This window comes from Misgurnus anguillicaudatus, chromosome 17, assembly GCF_027580225.2.
Source record: "Misgurnus anguillicaudatus chromosome 17, ASM2758022v2, whole genome shotgun sequence".
NCBI lineage: Eukaryota > Metazoa > Chordata > Actinopteri > Cypriniformes > Cobitidae > Misgurnus > Misgurnus anguillicaudatus.
In genome coordinates, this window is record NC_073353.2 from 24,227,608 (window position 1) to 24,248,299 (window position 20,692).

General features: G+C 42.7%; 1 protein-coding gene across 1 annotated transcript in view; it reads right to left on the reverse strand.

Moving 5' to 3' along the window:
- The window catches only part of pth2ra (parathyroid hormone 2 receptor a), a 119,487-nt gene that overhangs the window by 66,633 nt on the left and 32,162 nt on the right, over nucleotides 1-20,692 (reverse strand). The gene's annotated exons all lie outside the window — the stretch shown is intronic.

A 20,692-nucleotide genomic window follows, 5' to 3' on the forward strand; every position in this document is an offset into this window, starting at 1 on the left:
TCAGGCATCCAATTAGTTTCTCAGGATCCTTAAAGACTTACTAAGCCACGCCCCTAGCAACCACTTTTGAGCACCCTAGCAACATAAAATTCAAACAGTTATATCTCGGCATCAGAACATCGTAGAGACACGGGGGTTGGACCGTTTTACTTGTGATTAGGGGTGTAACAATTTGGCACATCATTGGCCACTCCCAAGCCACGCCCCTAGCAACCAAATTTGAGAACCCTAGCAACCGAATAAACAAAGCCTTATATCTCCGCATCAGAACATCGTAGAGACACGGGGGGTTGGACCGTTTGACTCGTGACTCGGAGGGTAATCACTAGTGGATGCCAATTTTTTCCCTAGCAACCAAATACAGTACCCTAGCAACAGAGTAAACAAAGCCTTATATCTCTGCATCAGAACATCGTAGAGACACGGGGGTTTGATCGTTTGACTTGTGACTCAGAGTGTAATCACTAGTGGATGTCAATTTTTTCCCTAGCAACCAAATACAGTACCCTAGCAACAGAGTAAACAAAGCCTTATATCTCCGCATCAGAACATCGTAGAGACACGGGGTTTGGACCGTTTGACTTGTGACTCGGAGGGTAATCACTAGTGGATGCCAATTTTTTCCCTAGCAACCAAATACAGTACCCTAGCAACAGAGTAAACAAAGCCTTATATCTCCGCATCAGAACATCGTAGAGACACGGGGGTTGGACCGTTTGACTCGTGACTCGGAGGGTAATCAATAGTGGATGCCAATTTTTTCCCTAGCAACCAAATACAGTACCCTAGCAACAGAGTAAACAAAGCCTTATATCTCCGCATCAGAACATCGTAGAGACACGGGGTTTGGACCGTTTGACTCGTGACTCGGAGGGTAATCACTAGTGGGTGCCAATTTTTTCCCTAGCAACCAAATACAGTACCCTAGCAACAGAGTAAACAAAGCCTTATATCTCTGCATCAGAACATCGTAGAGACACGGGGGTTGGACCGTTTGACTTGTGACTCAGAGTGTAATCACTAGTGGATGTCAATTTTTTCCCTAGCAACCAAATACAGTACCCTAGCAACAGAGTAAACAAAGCCTTATATCTCCGCATCAGAACATCTTAGAGACATGGGGGTTGGACCGTTTGACTCGTGACCCGGAGTGTAATTACCATTGGATGTCAAATTTTTCCCTAGCAACCAAATACAGTACCCTAGCAACCAAATAAACAAAGCCTTATATCTCCCTATCAGAACATTGTAGAGAAACGGGGGTTGGAGCGTTTGACTCGTGACTCGGAATGTAATCACTAATGGATGGCAATTTTCTCCCTAGCAACCAAATACACTACCCTAGCAACCGAATAAACAAAGCCTTATATCTCCGCATCAGAACATCGTAGAGACATGGGGGTTGGACCGTTTTACTTGTGAGTCGGAGTGTAATCACTAGTGAATACCAATTTTCTCCCTAGCAACCAAATACAGTACCCTAGCAACAGAATAAACAAAGCCTTATATCTCGGCATCAGAACATCGTAGAGACACGGGGTTTGGATCGTTTTACTCGTGACTGGACGTATAATCATATATTGCCCCCCGAAATTTGCCACGGCAAGCACCACTTCACATTTTCTTCAGGAAATGTACCTATCTAGTTATTATTATTTTTCTTCTGAGACTAAATTTCTGCAGCTAACTCGTCCTACAGCTTTCAAGCTACATCCACCAAATTTTCCACGGACATTCTAACTGGTCTGAAGAAGTGTGCTATGACTTTTTGAAGGGATCCGACTTACAGAATTCCTAAAACGGGAAATAAAAATTCCGAAAGTCCCATTGACTTAACATTGGACAAACTTTGACGGGTTCTAGCTGCGAGCGAGAATTTTGTAGAAACTTGTGGTTTACCACATTTGAAGAGGCTGGCAGGCTGTGTAAGAACATACATCACATTGGGGTGTAAGTTTCACCCCTGGGGTGTAAGAGGCCCCCAAAATTCCCCATTGACTTATAACGGGGCAGGAAACACGCCCATATAAGGGAATAAAAACGTTCCAGATGGGATATCTTTGCTTTACAGTGTCGTAGAGATAAGTGGGTGGGCTCATTTTACTCGGACATCCAATCAGTCTCTCTGGATCATCCCATAGCAATTAAGCCACGCCCCTAGCAACCATTTTTGGGCACCCTAGCAACATCTCCCATAGACTGCCATTATAAAATGCCCAGATGAATATCTTTGCAGCACAGTGTCACAGAGACATGGGGGTGGGCTCATTTTACTCAGGCATCCAATCAGTCTCTAAGGATTCTTATTGAGCTATTAAGCCACGCCCCTAGCAACCAAATATGAGCACCCTAGCAACATAATAAACAAAGCCATATATCTCTGGATCCGAACATCATAGAGACATGGGGGTTGGGTCTTTTGGTCATGTTAGCTTCATGCTAGCTTCAAGCTAAGTCATACTAGCTTCATGCTAGCTTCATGCTAGCTTTATGCTAATTTCATAATAAATCTTGCTAACTTCATGCTAAATCATGTTAGCATCGTCCTAGCTTCATGCTAATTCATGTTAGCATCATGCTAGCTTCATGCTAATTCATGTTACCTTCATGTTAGCTTCATGCTAATTCATGTTAGCATCATGCTAGCTTCATGCTAATTCATGTTAGCATCATGCTAACTTCATGCTAATTCATGTTATTATCATGCTAGCTTCATGCTAATTCATGTTAGCATCATGCTAGCTTCATGCTAATTCATGTTAGCATCATGCTAACTTCATGCTAATTCATGTTAGCATCATGCTAGCTTCATGCTAATTCATGTTAGCATCATGCTAGCTTCATGCTAATTCATGTTAGCATCATGCTAGCTTCATGCTATTTCAAGTTAGCTTCATGCTAATTCATGTTAGCATCATGCTAGCTTCATGCTAATTCATGTTAGCATCATGCTAATTCATGCTAATTCATGTTAGCATCATGCTAGCTTCATGCTAATTCATGTTAGCATCATGCTAGCTTCATGCTATTTCAAGTTAGCTTCATGCTAATTCATGTTAGCTTCATGCTAATTCATGTTAGCATCATGCTAGCTTCATGCTAATTCATGTTAGCATCATGCTAGCTTCATGCTAATTCATGTTAGCATCATGCTAGCTTCATGCTAATTCATGTTAGCATCATGCTAATTCATGCTAATTCATGTTAGCATCATGCTAGCTTCATGTTAATTCATGTTAGCATCATGCTAGCTTCATGCTAATTCATGTTAACATCATGCTAGCTTCATGCTAATTCATGTTAGCATCATGCTAGCTTCATGCTAATTCATGTTAGCATCATGCTAACTTCATGCTAATACATGTTAACATCATGCTAGCTTCATGCTAATCATGTTAACTTCATGTTAACTTCATGCTAATCATGTTAGCTTCATGCTAGCTTCATGCTAATTCATGTTAGCATCATGTTAGCTTCATGCTATTTCATGTTAGCATCATGCTAGCTTCATGCTAATCATGCTAACTTGATGCTAGCTTCATGCTAATCATGTTAGCTTCATGCTAGCTTCATGCTAATTCATGTTAGCATCATGCTAGCTTCATGCTATTTCATGTTAGCATCATGCTAGCTTCATGCTTATCATGCTAACTTGATGCTAGCTTCATGCTAATCATGTTAGCTTCATGCTAGCTTCAGGCTAATCATGCTAGCTTTATGTTAAATCAGGCTAGCTTCATACTTAAACATACTAACAGCCAGATAGCCTACTAAACTAAACTTCTGTCAAACCGTTTTTAACGTTCAGGCCAGGCTTTGTCAAGCCAACATAAAGTTTGTCAACAAACTTTTCTATCTAGTTATTATTATTCTTCTTCTTCTGAGACTAAAATTTCTGCGGCTAACTCGTCCTACAGCTTTCAAGCTACATTCACGAAATTTTCCACGGACATTCTGACTGGTCTAAAGAAGTGTGCTATATCTTTTTGACAGGATCCGACTTACAGAATTCCTAAAACGGGACATAAAACTTCCGAAAAGTCCCATTTACTTAACATTGCGACAAACTTTGACAGGTCATAGCTCCGAGCGAGAAATTTGTAGAAACTTGTGGGTTACCACATTTGAAGAGGCTGGCAGGCACTGTGAGAACACACCTCACATTGGGGTGTAAGTTTCACCCCTGGGGTGTAAGAGGCCCCCAAAATTCCCCATTGACTTATAACAGGGCAGGAAACACGCCCATATAAGGGAATAAAAACGTTCCAGATGGAATATCTTCGCTTTCCAGTGTCATAGAGACATGGGGGTGGGCTCATTTTACTCAGGCATCCAATCAGTCTCTCTGGATCGTCCCATAGCTATTAAGCCACGCCCCTAGCAACCATTTTTGGGCACCCTAGCAACATCTTCCATAGACTGCCATTATAAAATGCCCAGATGGATATCTTTGCAGCACAGTGTCACAGAGACATGGGGGTGGGCTCATTTTACTCAGGCATCCAATCAGTCTCTAAGGATTCTTATTGAGGTATTAAGCCACGCCCCTAGCAACCAAATATGAGCACCCTAGCAACATAATAAACAAAGCCTTATATCTCTGGATCTGAACATCATAGAGACATGGGGGTTGGGTCTTTTGGTCATGTTAGCCTTATGCTAGCTTCATGCTAAGTCATACTAGCTTCATGCTAGTTTCATGCTAGCTTTATGCTAATTTCATAATAAATCTTGTTAACTTCATGCTTATTCATGTTAGCATCATGCAAGCTTCATGCTAATTCATGTTAGCATCATGCTAGCTTCATGCTAATTCATGTTAGCATCATGCTAGCTTCATGCTAATTCATGTTAGCATCATGCTAGCTTCATGCTAATTCATGTTAGCATCATGCTAGCTTCATGCTAATTCATGTTAGCATCATGCTAGCTTCATGCTAATTCATGTTAACATCATGTTAGCTTCATGCTAACTTCATGCTAATTCATGTTAGCATCATGCTAGCTTCATGCTAATTCATGTTAGCATCGTGCTAGCTTCATGCTAATTCATGTTAACATCGTGCTAGCTTCATGCTACTTCATGTTAGCATCGTGCTAGCTTCATGCTAATACATGTTAGCATCGTGCTAGCTTCATGCTAATTCATGTTAGCATCATGCTAGCTTCATGCTAATTCATGTTAGCATCATGCTAGCTTCATGCTAATTCATGTTAGCATCATGCTAGCTTCATGCTAATTCATGTTAGCATCATGTTAGCTTCATGCTAGCTTCATGCTAACTTCATGCTAATTCATGTTAGCATCATGCTAGCTTCATGCTAATTCATGTTAGCATCGTGCTAGCTTCATGCTAATTCATGTTAGCATCATGCTAGCTTCATGTTAATACATGTTAGCATCGTGCTAGCTTCATGCTAATTCATGTAAACATCGTGCTAGCTTCATGCTAATTCATGTTAGCTTCATGCTAATTCATGTTAGCATCATGCTAGCTTCATGCTAATTCATGTTAACATCATGCTAGCTTCATGCTAATTCATGTTAGCATCATGCTAGGTCCATGCTAATTCATGTTAGCATCATGCTAGCTTCATGCTAATTCATGTTAGCATCATGCTAGCTTCATGCTAATTCATGTTAGCTTCATGCTAGCTTCATGCTAATTCATGTTAGCATCATGTTAGCATCATGCTATTTCATGTTAGCATAATGCTAGCTTCATGCTATTTCATGTTAGCATCATGTTAGCTTCATGCTAATCATGCTAACTTGATGTTAGCTTCATGCTAATCATGTTAGCTTCATGCTAGCTTCATGCTAATTCATGTTAGCATCATGCTAGCTTCATGCTATTTCATGTTAGCATCATGCTAGCTTCATGCTAATCATGCTAACTTGATGTTAGCTTCATGCTAATCATGTTAGCTTCATGCTAGCTTCAGGCTCATCATGCTAGCTTCATGCTAAATCAGACTAGCTTCATACTTAAACATACTAACAGCCAGATAGTCTACTAAACTAAACTTCTGTCAAACCGTTTTAAACGTTCAGGCCAGGCTTTGTCAAGCCAACATAAAGTTTGTCAACAAACTTTTCTATCTAGTTATTTTTATATCTTTATTCTTATGTCGCATAAATTTCGGCGCGTAACTCGTCCCACACGGTTTGTCATAGACCCATAAAAGAGGGCCCAAATTGACCGGTTTATTGAGGAATGGTGTGCTATATCTTTTTTAAGGGATCGGGTGCAGGATTTTCGAAAGGGGGGCGAAAAACCACCCGAAAAATCCCATTGACTTAACATTGCGCCGAACTTTGACCAGTCATAGCTCCACTCGAGTATTTTGTAGAAACATGTGGGTTACAACATTTGAAGAGGGTGGTAGACTCTGTAAGAACATACATCACATTGGGGTGTGAGTTGTACCCCTGGGGTGTAAGAGGCACCCGAAATTTCCCATTGACTTATAATGGGGCAGGAAACATGCCCATATAAGGGAATAAAAAAGTTCCAGATGGGATATCTTTGCTTTACAATGTCGTAGAGCCAAGGGGGTGGGCTCATTTTACTCAGACATCCAATCAATCTATCAGGATAGTCCCAGATCTATTAAGCCACGCCCCTAGCAACCATTTTGGGCACCCTAGCAACATCTCCCATAGACTGCCATTATAAAATGCCCCGATGGATATCTTTGCAGCACAGTGTCATAGAGACATAGGGGTGGGCTCATTTTACTCAGGCATCCAATCAGTCTCTCAGGATCCTTAAAGACTTACTAAGCCACGCCCCTAGCAACCACTTTTGAGCACCCTAGCAACATAAAATTCAAACATTTATATCTCGGTATCAGAACATCGTAGAGACACGGGGGTTGGACCGTTTTACTTGTGACTAGGGGTGTAACAATTGGGCACATAATTGGCCACTCCCAAGCCACGCCCCTAGCAACCAAATTTGAGCACCCTAGCAACCGAATAAACAAAGCCTTATATCTCCGCTTCAGAACATCGTAGAGACACGGGGTTTGGACCGTTTGACTCGTGACTCGGAGGGTAATCAGTAGTGGATGCCAATTTTTTCCCTAGCAACCAAATACAGTACCCTAGCAACAGAGTAAACAAAGCCTTATATCTCCGCTTCAGAACATCGTAGAGACACGGGGTTTGGACCGTTTGACTCGTGACTCGGAGGGTAATCAGTAGTGGATGCCATTTTTTTCCCTAGCAACCAAATACAGTACCCTAGCAACAGAGTAAACAAAGCCTTATATCTCCGCATCAGAACATCGTAGAGACACGGGGGTTGGACCGTTTGACTCGTGAATCAGAGTGTAATCATTATGGGATGCCATTTTTTCCCCTAGCAACCAAATACAGTACCCTAGCAACAGAGTAAACAAAGCCTTATATCTCCGCATCAGAACATCGTAGAGACACGGGGGTTGGACCGTTTGACTAGTGACTCGGAGTGTAATCATTATGGGATGCCAATTTTTTCCCTAGCAACCAAATACAGTACCCTAGCAACAGAGTAAACAAAGCCTTATATCTCCGCATCAGAACATCGTAGAGACACGGGGGTTGGACCGTTTGACTCGTGACTCGGAGTGAAATCATTATGGGATGCCAATTTTTTCCCTAGCAACCAAATACAGTACCCTAGCAACAGAGTAAACAAAGCCTTATATCTCCGCATCAGAACATCGTAGAGACACGGGGGTTGGACCGTTTGACTAGTGACTCGGAGTGTAATCATTATGGGATGCCATTTTTTTCCCTAGCAACCAAATACAGTACCCTAGCAACAGAGTAAACAAAGCCTTATATCTCCGCATCAGAACATCGTAGAGACATGGGGGTTGGACCGTTTGACTCGTGACTCGGAGTGTAATCATTATGGGATGCCATTTTTTCCCTAGCAACCAAATACAGTACCCTAGCAACAGAGTAAACAAAGCCTTATATCTCCGCATCAGAACATCGTACAGACACGGGGGTTGGACCGTTTGACTCGTGACTCGGCGTGTAATCACTATGGGATGCCAATTTTTTCCCTAGCAACCAAATCCAGTGCCCTAGCAACCGAATAAACAAAGCCTTATATCTCCGCATCAGAACATCATAGAGACACTGGCTTTGGATCGTTTTACTCGTGACTGGAAGTATAATCATATACTGTCCCCAGAAATTTGCCACGGCAAGCACCACTTCACATTTTCTTCAGGAAATGTACCTATCTAGTTATATCTTATTCTTATGTCTGCACGTTTTTTCGGCGCGTAACTCGTCCCGCGCGGTTTGTTGTAGACACACGAAAGAGGGCTCAAATTGACCGGATTATTGAGGAGAGGTGTGCTATGACTTTTATAAGCGATCGGGTGCAGGATTTCCGAAAGGGGGGCGTAAAACCACCCGAAAAATCCCATTGACTTAACATTGCGCCAAACTTTGACGGGTCATAGCTCCGCTCAGGGATTTTGTAGAAACATGTGGGTTACTAAATTTGAAGAGGGTGGTAAGCTATTTAAGAACATACATCACAATGGGGTGTAAGTTGTACCCCTGGGGTGTAAGAGGCACCCGAAAATTCCCATTGACTTATAATGGGGCAGGAAACATGCCCATATAAGGGAATAAAACAGTTCCAGATGGGATATCTTTGCTTTACAGTGTCGTAGAGATAAGTGGGTGGGCTCATTTCACTCGGGCATCCAATCAGTCCCTCAGGATCATCCCAGAGCTATTAAGCCACGCCCCTAGCAACAATTTTGGGCACCCTAGCAACATCTCCCATAGACTGCCATTATAAAATGCCCAGATGGATATCTTTGCACCACAGTGTCATAGAGACATGGGGGTGGGCTCATTTTACTCAGGCATCCAATCAGTCTCTCATGGTCCTTACATAGGTATTAAGCCACGCCCCTAGCAACCACTTTTGAGCACCCTAGCAACATAAAATTCAAACAGTTATATCTCAGCATCAGAACATCGTAGAGACACGGGGGTTGGACCGTTTGACTCGTGACTCAGAGTGTAATCATTATGGGATGCCAATTTTTTCCCTAGCAACCAAATACAGTACCCTAGCAACAGAGTAAACAAAGCCTTATATCTCCTGACCAGAACATCGTAGAGACACGGGGGTTGGACCGTTTGACTCGTGACTCAGAGTGTAATCATTATGGGATGCCAATTTTTTCCCTAGCAACCAAATACAGTACCCTAGCAACAGACTAAACAAAGACTTATATCTCCGCATCAGAACATCGTAGAGACACGGGGGTTGGACCGTTTGACTCGTGACTCAGAGTGTAATCATTATGGGATGCCAATTTTTTCCCTAGCAACCAAATACAGTACCCTAGCAACAGAGTAAACAAAGCCTTATATCTCCGCTTCAGAACGTCGTAGAGACACAGGGGTTGGGCCGTATGACTAATGACTCGGAGTGTAATCATTATGGGATGCCAATTTTTTCCCTAGCAACCAAATACAGTACCCTAGCAACAGAGTAAACAAAGCCTTATATCTCCGCATCAGAACATCGTAGAGACACGGGGGTTGGACCGTATGACTAATGACTCGGAGTGTAATCATTATGGGATGCCAATTTTTTCCCTAGCAACCAAATACAGTACCCTAGCAACAGAGTAAACAAAGCCTTATATCTCCGCATCAGAACATCGTAGAGACACGGGGGTTGGACCGTATGACTAATGACTCGGAGTGTAATCATTATGGGATGCCAATTTTTTCCCTAGCAACCAAATACAGTACCCTAGCAACAGAGTAAACAAAGCCTTATATCTCCGCATCAGAACATCGTAGAGACACGGGGGTTGGACCGTTTGACTCGTGACTCGGTGTGTAATCATTATGGGATGCCAATTTTTTCCCTAGCAACCAAATACAGTACCCTAGCAACAGAGTAAACAAAGCCTTATATCTCCGCATCAGAACATCGTAGAGACACGGGGGTTGGACCGTTTGACTCGTGACTCGGAGTGTAATCATTATGGGATGCCAATTTTTTCCCTAGCAACCAAATACAGTACCCTAGCAACAGAGTAAACAAAGCCTTATATCTCAGCATCAGAACATCGTAGAGACACGGGGGTTGGACCGTTTGACTCGTGACTCGGAGTGTGATCATTATGGGATGCCAATTTTTTCCCTAGCAACCAAATACAGTACCCTAGCAACAGAGTAAACAAAGCCTTATATCTCCGCATCAGAACATCGTAGAGACACGGGGGTTGGATCGTTTTACTCGTAACTGGAAGTATAATCATATATGTTCCCCAGAATTTTGCCACGGCAAGCACCACTCACATTTTCTTCAGGAAATGTACCTATCTAGTTATTATTCTTCTTTTTCTGGACACTTTTTCGGCGCGTAACTCGTCCCGCACGGTTTGCCATAGTGCCATGAAAGAGGGCTCAAATCGACCGGATTATTGAGGAGAGGTGTGCTATGACTTTTATAAGCGATCGGGTGCAGGATTTCCGAAAGGGGCGCGAAAAACCTCCCGAAAACGTCCCATTGACTTTACATTGCGTCGAACTTTGACGAGTCATAGCTCCACTCGAGGATTTTGTAGAAACATGTGGGTTACAGCATTTGAAGAGGGTGGTAGGCTCTGTAAGAACATACATCACGTTGGGGTGTAAGTTGTACCCCTGGGGTGTAAGAGGTCCCCAAAAGTGCCCTAATGGAAAGTCAATGGGGCGAAAATCCCATAGACTAACATTGCGAAAAAAATTTGACGGGTCATAGGTCCGAGTGAGGATTTCATAGAAACATGTGGGTTACTAAAATTGAAGAGGGTGCTAGACTCTGTCAGGACGTCCCCCACGATGGGGTGTAAGGTTACCCTAGCAACCGTTTTGGGCACCCTAGCAACATCTCCCATAGACTGCCATTATAAAATGCCCAGGTGGATATCTTTGCAGCACAGTGTCATAGAGACATGGGGGTGGGCTCATTTTACTCAGGTATCCAATCAGTCTCTCAGCATCCGTAAAGAGTTAGTATGCCACGCCCCTAGCAACCACTTTTGAGCACCCTAGCAACATAACATTTAAACAGTTATATCTCGGCATCAGAACATCGTAGAGACACGGGGGTTGGACCGTTTTACTTGTGACTCGGAGTGTAATAACTGGCCACATCATTGGTCACTCCCAAGCCACGCCCCTAGCAACCAAATATGAGCACCCTAGCAACCGAATAAACAAAGCCTTATATCTCCGCATCAGAACATCGTAGAGACACGGGGGTTGGACCATTTTACTTGTGACTCAGAGTGTAATAACTGGCCACATTGTTGGCCACTCCCAAGCCACGCCCCTAACAACCAAATATGAGCACCCTAGCAACATAATAAACAAAGCCTTATATCTCTGGATCCGAACATCATAGAGACATGGGGGTTGGGTCTTTGGGTCATGTTAGCTTCATGCTAGCTTAATGCTAAGTCATACTAGCTTCATGCTAGTTTCATGCTAGCTTAATGCTAATTTCATAATAAATCTTGCTAACTTCACGTTAAATCATGCTAGCTTCATGCTAACTTCATGTTAACTTCTTGCTAATCATGCTAACATCATGCTAGCTTCATGCTAATCATGCTAACATCATGCTATCTTTATGCTAATCATTCTAACATCATGCTAACTTCATGCTAATCATGCTAACATCATGCTAATCAGGCTAACTTCATGCTAATCATGCTAACATAATGCTAATCATGCTAACATCATGCTAAATTCATGCTAACATCATGCTAGCTTCATGTTATCATCATGCTAATCATGCTAACATCATGCTAATCATGCTAACATCATGTTAGCTTCATGCTAATCATGTTAGCTTCATGCTAACATCATGCTAGCTTCATGCTAATCATGCTAGCTTCATGCTAATCATGCTAGCTTCATGCTAACTTCATGCTAATCAGGTTAGCTTCATGCTAATCATGTTAACATCATGCTAACATCATGCTAGCTTGATGCTAATCATTGCTAGCTTCATGCTAATCATGCTAGCCTCATGCTAATCATGTTAGCTTCATGCTAGCTTCATGCTAATCATGCTAGCTTCATGTTAGCTTCATGCTAGCTTCATGCTAGCTTCATGCTAATCATGCTAACATCATGTTAATCATGCTAACATCGTGCTAACATCATGCTAGCTTCATGCTAATCATGCTAGCTTCATGCTAATCATGTTAGCTTCATGTTAGCTTCATGCTAATCATGCTAGCTTCATGCTAATCATGCTAGCTTCATGCTAGCTTCATGCTAATCATGCTAGCTTTATGCTAGCTTCATGCTAACTTCATGCTAATCATGCTAACATCATGCTAATCATGCTAACATCATGCTAATCATGCTAGCTTCATGCTAATCATGTTAGCTTCATGCTAGCTTCATGCTAATCATGCTAGCTTAATGCTAGCTTCATTCTAACTTCATGCTAATCATGTTAGCTTCATGCTAGCTTCATGCTAATCATGTTAACATCATGCTAGCTTCATGTTAACTTCATGCTAACTTCATGCTAATCATGCTAACATCATGCCAACTTCTTGATAATCATGCTAACATCATGCTAACTTCATGCTAATCATATTAACATCATATTAGCTTCATGCTAATGATGTTCGCTTTATGCTAGCTTCATGCTAATCATGTTAACATCATACTACCTTCACGTTATTTATGCTAACATCATGCTAGCTTCATGGTAATCATACTACCTTCAATAAACAAAGCCTTATATCTCCACATCAGAACATCGTAGAGACACGGGGGTTGGACCGTTTGACTCGTGACTTGGAGTATAATCATACATTGCCCCCAGAATTTTGCCACGGCAAGCACCACTTCACATTTTCTTCAGGAAATGTACCTATCTAGTTATATCTTATTCTTATGTCTGCACGTTTTTTCGGCGCGTAACTCGTCCCGCGCGGTTTGTCGTAGACACACGAAAGAGGGCTCAAATTGACCGGTTTATTGAGGAGAGGTGTGCTATGACTTTTATAAGCGATCGGGTGCAGGATTTCCGAAAGGGGGGCGAAAAACCACCCGAAAAATCCCATTGACTTAACATTGCGCCCAACTTTGACGGGTCATAGCTCCGCTCGAGAATTTTGTAGAAACATGTGGGTTACAACATTTGAAGAGGGTGGTAGGCTCTGTAAGAACATGGATCACAATGGGGTGTAAATTGTACCCCTGGGGTGTAAGAGGTGCCCAAAAGTGCCCCATTGACTTATAATGGGCCAGGAAACACGCCCATATAAGGGAATAAAACCGTTCCAGATGGGATATCTTTGCTTTACAGTGTCGTAGAGATACGTGGGTGGGCTCATTTTACTTGGGCATCCAATCAGTCTCTCAGGATCCTCCCAGAGTTATTAAGCCACGCCCCTAGCAACAATTTTGGGCACCCTAGCAACATCTCCCATAGACTGCCATTATAAAATGCCCAGATGGACATCTTTGCACCACAGTGTCATAGAGACTTGGGGGTGGGCTCATTTTACCCAGACATCCAATCAGTCTCTCAGGATCCTTATTGAGGTATTAAGCCACGCCCCTAGCAACCACTTTTGAGCACCCTAGCAACATAACATTGAAACAGTTATATCTCGGCATCAGAACATCGTAGAGACACGGGGGTTGGACCGTTTTACTTGTGACTCGGAATGTAATCACTGGCCACATCATTGGCCACTCCCAAGCCACGCCCCTAGCAACCAAATATGAGCACCCTAGCAACCCAATAAACAAAGCCTTATATCTTCGCATCAGAACATCGTAGAGACACGGGGGTTGGACCATTTTACTTGTGACTCAGAGTGTAATAACTGGCCACATTATTGGCCACTCCCAAGCCACGCCCCTAACAACCAAATAAGAGCACCCTAGCAACATAATAAACAAAGCCTTATATCTCTGGATCCGAACATCATAGAGACATGGGGGTTGGGTCTTTGGGTCATGTTAGCTTCATGCTAGCTTAATGCTAAGTCATACTAGCTTCATGCTAGTTTCATGCTAGCTTAATGCTAATTTCATAATAAATCTTGCTAACTTCACGTTAAATCATGCTAGCTTCATGCTAACTTCATGTTAACTTCTTGCTAATCATGCTAACATCATGCTAGCTTCATGCTAATCATGCTAACATCATGCTATCTTTATGCTAATCATTCTAACATCATGCTAACTTCATGCTAATCATGCTAACATCATGCTAACTTCATGCTAATCATGCTAGCCTCATGCTAATCATGTTAGCTTCATGCTAGCTTCATGCTAATCATGCTAACTTCATGCTAATCATGTTAGCTTCATGCTAGCTTCATGCTAATCATGCTAACATCATGCTAATCATGCTAACATCATGCTAATCATGCTAGCTTCATGCTAATCATGCTAGCTTCATGCTAGCTTCATGCTAATCATGCTAGCTTAATGCTAGCTTCATGCTAACTTCATGGTAATCATGCTAGCTTCATGCTAATCATGCTAGCTTCATGCTAGCTTCATGCTAACTTCATGCTAATCATGCTAACATCATGCCAACTTCCTGATAATCATGCTAACATCATGCTAACTTCATGCTAATCATGTTAGCTTCATGCTAGCTTCATGCTAATCATGCTAGCCTCATGCTAATCATGCTAACATCATGCTAACATCATGCTAGCTTCATGCTAATCATGCTAACTTTATGCTAATCATGTTAGCTTCATGCTAGCTTCATGCTAATCATGTTAACATCATGCTAGCTTCATGCTAACTTCATGCTAATCATGCTAACATCATGCTAATCATGCTAATCATGCTAACATCATGCTAATCATGCTAGCTTCATGCTAATCATGCTAGCTTCATGCTAATCATGCTAGCTTAATGCTAGCTTCATGCTAACTTCATGCTAATCATGTTAGCTTCATGCTAGCTTCATGCTAACTTCATGCTAACTTCATGCTAATCATGCTATCATCATGCCAACTTCCTGATAATCATGCTAACATCATGCTAACTTCATGCTAATCATATTAACATCATGTTAGCTTCATGCTAATGATGTTCGCTTTATGCTAGCTTCAAGTTAATCATGTTAACATCATACTACCTTCACGTTAATTATGCTAACATCATGCTAATCATACTACCTTCAATAAACAAAGCCTTATATCTCCACATCAGAACATCGTAGAGACACGGGGGTTGGACCGTTTGACTCGTGACTCGGAGTATAATCATACGTTGCCCCCAGAATTTTGCCACGGCAAGCACCACTTCACATTTTCTTCAGGAAATGTACCTATCTAGTTCTTCTTCTTCTTCTTATATCTGGACAAAATTTCGGCGCGTAACTCCTCCTAGAGCTTTCAAGCTACACCCACAAAACTTTACAAAACTTTTAAGACTGGTACGTAGATTTATGCTATGACTTTTATAAGCGATCGGGTGCAGGATTTTCGAAAGGGGGGCGAAAAACCACCCGAAAATTCCCATTGACTTAACATTGGGCCCAACTTTGATGGGTCATAGCTCCGCTCGAGGATTTTGTAGAAACGTGGGTTACAACATTTGATGAGGGTGGTAGACTCTGTAAGAACATGCATCACAATGGGGTGTAAGTTGTACCCCTGGGGTGTAAGAGGCACCCGAAATTTCCCATTGACTTATAATGGGGCAGGGAACACGCCCATATAAGGGAATAAAATCGTTCCAGATGGGATATCTTTGCTTTACAGTGTCGTAGAGATAAGTGGGTGGGCTCATTTTACTCAGGCATCCAATCAGTCTCTCAGGATTATCTCAGAGCTATTAAGCCACGCCCCTAGCAACCACTTTTGAGCACCCTAGCAACATCTCCCATAGACTGCCATTATAAAATGCCCAGATGGATATCTTTGCAGCACAGTGTCATAGAGACATGGGGGTGGGCTCATTTTACTCAGGCATCCAATCAGTCTCTCAGGATCCTTACATAGGTATTAAGCCACGCCCCTAGCAACCACTTTTGAGCACCCTAGCAACATAAAATTCAAACAGTTATATCTCGGCATCAGAACATCGTAGAGAAACGGGGATTGCACCGTTTTACTTGTGACTGGGAGTGTAATAACTAGCGACATCATTGGCCACTCCCAGGCCACGCCCCTAGCAACCAAATATGAGCACCCTAGCAACGGAATAAACAAATCGATATATCTCCGCATCAGGAAATCGTAGAGACAAGGGGGTTGGACCGGTTTACTCGTGACTTGGAGGGTAATCACTAGTGATTGCCAAGTGGTATTAAGCCACGCCCCTAGCAACCAAATATGAGCACCCTAGCAACGGAATAAACAAATCGCTATATCTCCTCATCAGAAAATCGTAGAGACACAGGGGTTGGACTGTTTTACTCCAGACTCTGAGGGTAATCACTAGTGGATGCCAAGAGGTATTAAGCCACGCCCCTAGCAACCAAATATGAGCACCCTAGCAACGGAATAAACAAATCGTTATATCTCCGGATCAGATAATCGTAGAGACACGGGGGTTGGACCGTTTGACTCGTGACTCGGAGTGTAATCACTAGTGGATGCCAATTTTCTCCCTAGCAACCAAATACAGTACCCTAGCAACCGAATAAACAAAGCCTTATATCTCCGCATCAGAACATCGTAGAAACACGGGGGTGGGACCGTTTGACTCGTGACTCGGAGTGTAATCACTATTGGATGTCAAATTTTTCCCTAGCAACCAAATACACTTCCCTAGCAACCGAATAAACAAATCGTTATATCTCCGCATCAGAAAATCGTAGAGACACGGGGGTTGGACTGTTTTACTCCAGACTCTGAGGGTAATCACTAGTGGATGCCAAGAGGTATTAAGCCACGCCCCTAGCAACCAAATATGAGCACCCTAGCAACGGAATAAACAAATCGTTATATCTCCGGATCAGAAAATCGTAGAGACACGGGGGTTGGACCGTTTGACTCGTGACTCGGAGTGTAATCACTAGTGGATGCCAATTTTCTCCCTAGCAACCAAATACAGTACCCTAGCAACCGAATAAACAAAGCCTTATATCTCCGCATCAGAACATCGTAGAAACACGGGGGTGGGACCGTTTGACTCGTGACTCGGAGTGTAATCACTATTGGATGTCAAATTTTTCCCTAGCAACCAAATACACTTCCCTAGCAACCGAATAAACAAATCGTTATATCTCCGCATCAGAAAATCGTAGAGACACGGGGGTTGGACTGTTTTACTCCAGACTCTGAGGGTAATCACTAGTGGATGCCAAGAGGTATTAAGCCACGCCCCTAGCAACCAAATATGAGCACCCTAGCAACGGAATAAACAAATCGTTATATCTCCGGATCAGAAAATCGTAGAGACACGGGGGTTGGACCGTTTGACTCGTGACTCGGAGTGTAATCACTAGTGGATGCCAATTTTCTCCCTAGCAACCAAATACAGTACCCTAGCAACCGAATAAACAAAGCCTTATATCTCCGCATCAGAACATCGTAGAAACACGGGGGTGGGACCGTTTGACTCGTGACTCGGAGTGTAATCACTATTGGATGTCAAATTTTTCCCTAGCAACCAAATACACTTCCCTAGCAACCGAATAAACAAATCGTTATATATCCGCATCAGAAAATCGTAGAGACACGGGGGTTGGACTGTTTTACTCCAGACTCTAAGGGTAATCACTAGTGGATGCCAAGAGGTATTAAGCCACGCCCCTAGCAACCAAATATGAGCACCCTAGCAACGGAATAAACAAATCGTTATATCTCTGGATCAGAAAATCGTAGAAACACGGGGGTTGGACCGTTTGACTCGTGACTCGGAGTGTAATCACTAGTGGATGCCAATTTTCTCCCTAGCAACCAAATACAGTACCCTAGCAACCGAATAAACAAAGCCTTATATCTCTGCATCAGAACACCATAGAGACACGGGGGTTGGACCGTTTGACTCGTGACTCGGAGTGTAATCACTATTGGATGTCAAATTTTTCCCTAGCAACCAAATAGAGTACCCTAGCAACCGAATAAACAAAGCCTTATATCTCAGCATCAGAACCTCATAGAGACACAGGGGTTGGATCGTTTGACTTGTGACTCGGATGGTAATCACTATTGGATGTCAAATTTTCCCTAGCAACCAAATACAGTACCCTAGCAACCGAATAAACAAAGCCTTATATCTCCGCATCAGAACATCGTAGAGACACGGGGTTTGGATCGTTTGACTGGTAACTGGGAGTATAATCATTCTTAGAAGATTTTCTCCCCCGAAATTTGCCACGGCAAGCACCACTTCACATTTTCTTCAGGAAATGTACCTATCTAGTTAGTGGTGCTTGCATTTATGCAAAGCATCACTATTATTATTGCTCAGGGATATTATTAGTGGTGCTTGCATTTATGCAAAGCATCACTATTATTATTGCTCAGGGATATTATTTTTATTTTTATTCTTATTTCTGGACAAAATTTCGGCGCGTAACTCGTCCCGCACGGTTTGTCGTAGACCCATAAAAGAGGGCCCAAATTGACCGGTTTATTGAGGAATGGTGTGCTATATCTTTTTTAAGGGATCGGGTGCAGGATTTCCGAAAGGGGGGCGAAAAACCACCCGAAAAATCCCATTGACTTAACATTGCGCCCAACTTTGACCAGTCATAGCTCCACTCAAGGATTTTGTAGAAACACGTGGGTTACAACATTTGAAGAGGGTGGTAGACTCTGTAAGAACATACATCACAATGGGGTGTAAGTTGTACCCCTGGGGTGTGAGAGGCACCCGAAATTGCCCATTGACTTATAATGGGGCAGGAAACATGCCCATATAAGGGAATAAAAAAGTTCCAGATGGGATATCTTTGCTTTACAATGTCGTAGAGACAAGGGGGTGGGCTCATTTTACTCAGGCATCCAATCAGTCTCTCAGGATCCTTACAAAGGTATTAAGCCACACCCCTAGCAACCACTTTTGAGCACCCTAGCAACATAAAATTCAAACAGTTATATCTCGGCATCAGAACATCATAGAGACACGGGAGTTGGACCGTTTGACTCGTGACTCGGAGTGTAATCATTATGGGATGCCAATTTTTTCCCTAGCAACCAAATATAGTACCCTAGCAACAGAGTAAACAAAGCCTTATATCTCCGCATCAGAACATCGTAGAGACACGGGGGTTGGACCGTTTGACTCGTGACTCGGAGTGTAATCATTATGGGATGCCAATTTTTTCCCTAGCAACCAAATACAGTACCCTAGCAACAGAGTAAACAAAGCCTTATATCTCCGCATCAGAACATCGTAGAGACACGGGGGTTGGACCGTTTGACTCGTGACTCGGAGTGTAATCATTATGGGATGCCAATTTTTTCCCTAGCAACCAAATACAGTACCCTAGCAACAGAGTAAACAAAGCCTTATATCTCCGCATCAGAACATCGTAGAGACACGGGGGTTGGACCGTTTGACTCGTGACTCGGAGTGTAATCATTATGGGATGCCAATTTTTTCCCTAGTAACCAAATACAGTACCCTAGCAACAGAGTAAACAAAGCCTTATATCTCCGCATCAGAACATCATAGAGACATGGGGGTTGGACCATTTGACTCGTGACTCAGAGTGTAATCATTATGGGATGCCAATTTTTTCCCTTGCAACCAAATACAGTACCCTAGCAACAGAGTAAACAAAGCCTTATATCTCCGCATCAGAACATCGTAGAGACACGGGGGTTGGACCGTTTGACTAGTGACTCTGCGGGTAATCACTATGGGATGTCAAATTTTTCCCTAGCAACCAAATACAGTACCCTAGCAACAGAGTAAACAAAGCCTTATATCTCCGCATCAGAACCTAGTAGAGACACGGGGGTTGGACCGTTTGACTCGTTACTCAGAGTGTAATCACTATGGGATGCCAATTTTCTCCCTAGCAACCAAATACAGTACCCTAGCAACAGAGTAAACAAAGCCTTATATCTCCGCATCAGAACATCGTAGAGACATGGGGGTTGGACCGTTTGACTCGTTACTCAGAGTGTAATCACTATGGGATGCCAATTTTCTCCCTAGCAACCAAATACAGTACCCTAGCAACAGAGTAAACAAAGCCTTATATCTTGGCATCAGAACATCGTAGAGACAAGGAGGTTGGACCGTTTGACTCATGACTCGGCGTGTAATCACTATGGGATTCCAATTTTTTCCCTAGCAACCAAATACAGTACCCTAGCAACAGAGTAAACAAAGCCTTATATCTCCGCATCAGAACATCGTAGAAACACGGGTGTTGGACCATTTGACTCGTGACTCGGCGTGTAATCACTATGGGATTCCAATTTTTTCCCTAGCAACCAAATACAGTACCCTAGCAACAGAGTAAACAAAGCCTTATATCTCCGCATCAGAACATCGTAGAGACACGGGGGTTGGACCGTTTGACTTGTGACTCGGAGGGTAATCACTAGTGGATGCCATTTTTTCCCTAGCAACCAAATACAGTACCCTAGCAACAGAGTAAACAAAGCCTTATATCTCTGCATCAGAACATCGTAGAGACACAGGGGTTGGACCGTTTGACTCGTGACTCGGAGTGTAATCACTATTGGATGTCAA